This window comes from Helianthus annuus, chromosome 6, assembly GCF_002127325.2.
Source record: "Helianthus annuus cultivar XRQ/B chromosome 6, HanXRQr2.0-SUNRISE, whole genome shotgun sequence".
In the NCBI taxonomy this organism is placed as follows: Eukaryota; Viridiplantae; Streptophyta; class Magnoliopsida; order Asterales; family Asteraceae; genus Helianthus; species Helianthus annuus.
In genome coordinates, this window is record NC_035438.2 from 62,063,762 (window position 1) to 62,069,548 (window position 5,787).

Sequence of the window (5,787 nt, forward strand, 5' to 3'; positions counted from 1 at the left end):
GCTAATCGTCCTGACATTTGACATTTAAGGCTTTTTTCACCTTGGTCAAAATACTCTATTTAACATAAATCAATGAATCTTATAAAAGAAAAACCAAAACCAATTACATAAACCGTTGATTATAATTCCTTTATTAATGTATTTCGTTGCAAATTCAAGTAATAACGTATTCTAATATAATTTAAAAAAAAACACGTTGAAGAAAAGTTGGGATACTTATGAAACCAAAATCAAAATTTCTTTGGGGAAGGGAAAGAGGATACTAAATATGTTGAAAGTGTTGTTTATGTACTTTTGTTTATTTAAAACTAAATTTTCCTATCCCGGGAAGTCCTAGGTGATAGCCTAGTATATTAAGATATTTTAAGTAGCTCATGGCATTATAGCCTAGTGGCATCTTAGAGGTGGGATAAGACTTTTAACAATTAGGTCATGGGTTCGATTCCCAGAAGGGGGGTTTTCTCAGATTTATTGGGTTTCCTCCTGAATTGGTGTGTATGCATTATAGCCTACTGGAGATGAATATGATCGGGTGGTTCTGCTGATGACACGACGATAATTCAGTGGTCCGTCAGTGATCCAAATTTGCCGTTAAAAAGAAGATATTTTAAGTAAACTATATGGGGTTATTTAATTATCATAGAAGTGTGTAATAATTACACACTGCAATTTACTCTTTATTTTTGTGCATATTTATGTAGGGATTGGTTAACGTATAATTGGGCTTAACGTACACTACGTACGCTGTGAATATATAACATGCGATTTTGTTTTTTAATCACCATGCGATTTTGTTATTTTTTTCAACAAGCGATTTGTAATTTTTTCAAAACATGCGATTGTTTTTTTTACCCATGCGATTTTACCTCCTATCCAAAAAATCGCATGTTGTAAGTACAAAATTCGCATGTTATACATTCACAACATACGCAATATATGTTAAGCCCAATTGTACAATACACTTTCTCTATTTATATATTCGTATGTATATGTGCAATAACAAATCCGAATTGAAATCCGAAATTACTCAATTCGGATCACCCCTTTGCGGTTTTAAAGTTAGCATTTCGATTTGATTTTCAAATGAGTTTAATAAGATTTATGTATTTGTTCATAGTGTTTCTTAATGAGTTTAATAAGAAGAGGTTGAGGATGATGAACACGCCACTAATAGGATGATCATGCTAATTACTAAACGTGTGTAGATATCTTGTTTATCTACAAACAGGAAAAAGGTAATTGCACGGTACCCCTGACCGTGGGAGGGATCCCCCTCCCCAAGCTAGCGACCCGGCAACGCTGTCTGGCGTTGACTACCCAGCCGTTTCGAGGAGAGCGAAGAGCCTGCAAGCAGGATTCGAACCCGAGCACTTTAGGTCTCGAACCGGTTTAACTAGGATGCCGGTGGCCATTGGGCTAACACAAGAGTTTAGAAACTTAAATTCGGACCTCAATATAGAATATTAATAATTTAAAAGTCACATCATTACTTTTCTAGGATGTTACATCTGGAGAGGATTGGATTATATTCGGACATGTGGTTGGAGTAACTAGGATTCTCAACTTGTGTGGAGAACTTGTTGGACTTTGCTACCTGCCTGCCACATAGGGCTGTTCAAATCGCTCGCCGCTCGCTCGACGCTTGTTTGGAAATTGCTCGGAAAATGCTCGTTTGATTTGACGCTCGGTTGTAAACGAGCCGCTCTGCTCGGTTCAGTTTGTAAACGAGCCAAGCATGGGCAAAGGTCCGCTCGGCTCGGTTCGGTTCGAATTATTATGTTAATAGTATATATATAAATAAATATATATATATATATATATATATATACACCCATGCATCTATAAACATGTATATACACACACACACATATATATAAAAATATAAATTATACATATATATATACACACACACTTACACATACATATATACTTAAATATAAATTAAATTTATAGTTTTATATGTACTAATCCATTAGATTTTGGTCAACTATATACAAATTTACAGTTATATCTATACGTACTCGCCGAACTACGCCAATAAAAAATTAAAATCAAAACTAAACGTAATTATTCGTGCAATATGATCATCGACTCGCCTCAATGTTTCATGTCGTTACCCTAAGTCGATCGTCTCCTGCTCTCAACGTAATTGTTCGTGCAATATGGTCATCGACTCGTCAGCCACAACATTGTTATTCATAAGAAAAATATTATGCCATGAAATGTGCATGTTTTTAAAGACATAAAAACTTGAGACCCAACATTGTTACTATCTCTCTCAGCAAATTTAAATTGGGCGACACGGTTGCCAAATCGCTCGAACTTCGCTCGACACTCGCTCGGAATTTTTGCTGCTCGAAAAATGCTCGCTTGATTTGATGCTCGGTTTTAAATGAGCCGCTCCGCTCGATTCGGTTTGTAAACGAGCCAAGCACGAGCAAAGGTCTGCTCGGTTCGGCTCGGCTCGTGAACAGCCCTACTGCCACATTGCCCTTTCGCTATACTTGGTGTACTTTGCTTTTTTGTTTATTATATATTTTTTGTTGAAAACTTAGAAGCAAAGATGAGATTAAATGGTTTTATGTGAGTAAAAGAAGGAGATAAGACTCATTATTGGGGTGTTTTTAGGTATAAGAGAAAGATATGTGTGCTTATGTGGACTTGTTTTTGAGTTCCCCGTGGAAGGCATTGTAACACAACCTACTTATTCACTATACTTACTAGCGGGGAGATTGAACGAAAAATCCGAGGGGATCAGACTCTCACAGCCAAATATTTTACATTATAAATGATTTTTCAACATTACAAATGTAACTTTATTTGCTTAACACAACCTTTACGATGAACTTTTTGATGTGTCGGGGAATTGGACAAAAGTAGGGGTGTGCAGAAAACCGAATTAACCGAACCATAACTGAATTAACCGACAAAACTTAACCGAAAAAACCGAACCAAATACAAAACCGGTGGGTCGGTTAATGGTTTTTTTTTTTTTGAAAACCGAATGTCGCGGGTCGGTTATGGTTATCATTTTTTCCATACCCACCATAACCGAACCGACATGTAATAAATCTTTGTAGGATTTAGGACTTTCACCATATTTTTAATATTTGATATTTTTGACTGAAGATTTTTAGTACTTATTGGTTTTTTATATCATTCTGTGGTTTTCGTTGAATGTTTATTTGAATTTATGAAATGTATCATATCAGTTTTTTGAATATTTGATAATAATTGGTATTAATATTATAGATTATATGTATTTTTTAATACTATGTAATATACTAATAGGCAAAAGATCAAATACAAATAATCTTAACATACTAAACATACAAATTGAAGGAAAACCTAAAAAGACAAGGTGGCATTTTTGTAATTACCACCAACTATCAAAGTTACAACCAAAAATACCTAAAAAAACACAAATTTTTTTTTTTAACATTTTTATTAAAAAAATCGCTACATTTCGTTAGCAAGAAAAAATAAAAATAAAAAATAAATAAATTTTTTTTTTGCTGCTACTAAAAGTAGCGATTTTTTAATAAAAAATGTTAAAAAATAAAATAAAATAATTTGTGTGTTTTTTTTTTATTTTTTTAGATTTTTTTAGGTTTTTTTGGGGTTTAGTTTTTAGCATTTTAGCTTGGGTGGGGGGGGGGGGTTAGGTTTTTTTTAGGTTTTTGGGGGTGGGGGGGGGGGGGGTTAGTTTTTTTTAGGTTTTTGGGGGGTGGGGGGGGGGGGTAGGTTTTTTTTAGGTTTTTGGGGGGTGGGGGGGTTAGGTTTTTTTTGGGGGTGGGGGGAGTGGTTAGGTTTTTTTAGGTATATTTGTAGAGTAACTTTGATAGTTATTGATAATTACAAAAATGCCACCTTGTCTTTTTTAGTTTTCCTTCAATTTGTATGTTTAGTATGTTAAGATTATTTGTACAAGAACTTTACCCTATACTAATATATACAAATATGCAATAACAATTTATTCCATGTTAAAAAAATTAAGTTATTTTTAGCTAAGCTAAATACACGGTTAACCACCCATAACCGACCCGCTATAACCATCAAAATCGAATAACCATAACCACCATAACCGATCGGTTATGGTTATGGTTATCCAATAACCGACATCACGTTTATGGTTATGGTTTTTGGTCAAAACCAACCCATACACACCACTAGACAAAGGTATTACAAAGTTATTAAATTTGCTTAACACAACCTTTACGATGAACTTTAATTGTTTACACGAAAATAAAGTTACGTTTATTGAGTAACTTAAAAAACAAACATAACTTCAAACTTAAAAAAATCTTATAATTTATCCCAAAGCCGAAAAGACCTGAACACAAGTTCAATTAAAACTCATGAATCTAATAGGATTAAATGAGATTTTAACAAAGAAGATATTAAATTAGTATTTATGGAATCAGATCGTTTTGATAAAGAAATATCATAACAAAGAAGATAATGAACTTTGGTTTTATTTTCGCAATTTTGTGAGAAAATGATCGAGAAATTGGTTTTATTGATAAACAGACCACAAAAAAATATATATTATGAGTTTCGAATTTCAGTTAAATTGTTATATTCATAAAATCTTATTTTTCGTTATCGATAAAATAGTGTGATAATACTCCTTGTTTTCATAGATCGTATCATTTTACACATCACATCACAACTTTTAATGGATGTGGACTTGTTGTCGGTACCTAATAGTCACAAGTATCCAAATGAACAATTATGAAAAAAAGGATAGGACCATTGGTTGCATAATTCACAATTCCAAAATTAATAAACGAATTTTGATACATTATAAATCATTCCTACATACATATTCAAATAAATGAAATATAATGATTTGCTATGTGTTTACGAGCGTATAAAACAAGTATGCAAGTTGTGAGTAGCGTTGTTAATCGAACGAGTTGAGTTGAGGCAGTTTCATCTTAAGCTCGAATGTTTACAAGTCGGCGCTTCACGTCTTGCATGGTTCCTCTAGAAATGAAACCAAAGCTTGTACTTAGCTCGAATACAATTTGAGTCAACTTTGCTCAGCACCTTTTTTCTTTTTCTTGCTGTTTTTTTTTTTAATTTTAAATTCAACACAATTTTGAATATTCAGATAAAAGAATATGAGTAAACTGCTAACATTGTCCCTGGGGTTTTGTCAATTTTACCAGATACGCGCAGGTCAATTTTACCAGATACACGCAGGTTAAAACAATTCGCTTAACACCTTTTTTCTTTTTCTTGCTGTTTTTTTCTCACTTGGACCACTGAGGGCAAAAAATGCACACAGGTTAAAACATTTAGAAATATTAAATAAATAAAAAGAATGACAAGAATACCGCTCATATAACATTGAAATTTAATAGTGTTAGAGATTTGGATAGATTTGACAACGATTTATAAAACTCAGTGACATTGAATTTTAACAGTGTTAGAGATTTGGATAGATTAGACAACGATTTATAACCCTTAGTGGTCCAGATCAGAAAATAATTTTTTTTAGTGGATCTGACAAAATTAGCCAAACCCGGATCCATTTTGACATTTTACTCAAATAATAAATTAGAAAAGAACACACAAAAAATTTAGAAACTGGAATTCGCGCTCTCAGGATTAGGATATTAGGTTTTTAGGTGGGCTTTTCAATTAACTTCAGCTTCTTGTTTGGGCTATATTATGTGGGCTAATAAGAGATTTTAAAGAGGTAAGATCCGAATTCACCTAGCAACCCATGATATTACTTGAGATTTTTTTTTCCTTTTTTTTTTTCTGAAACTCGTTAAA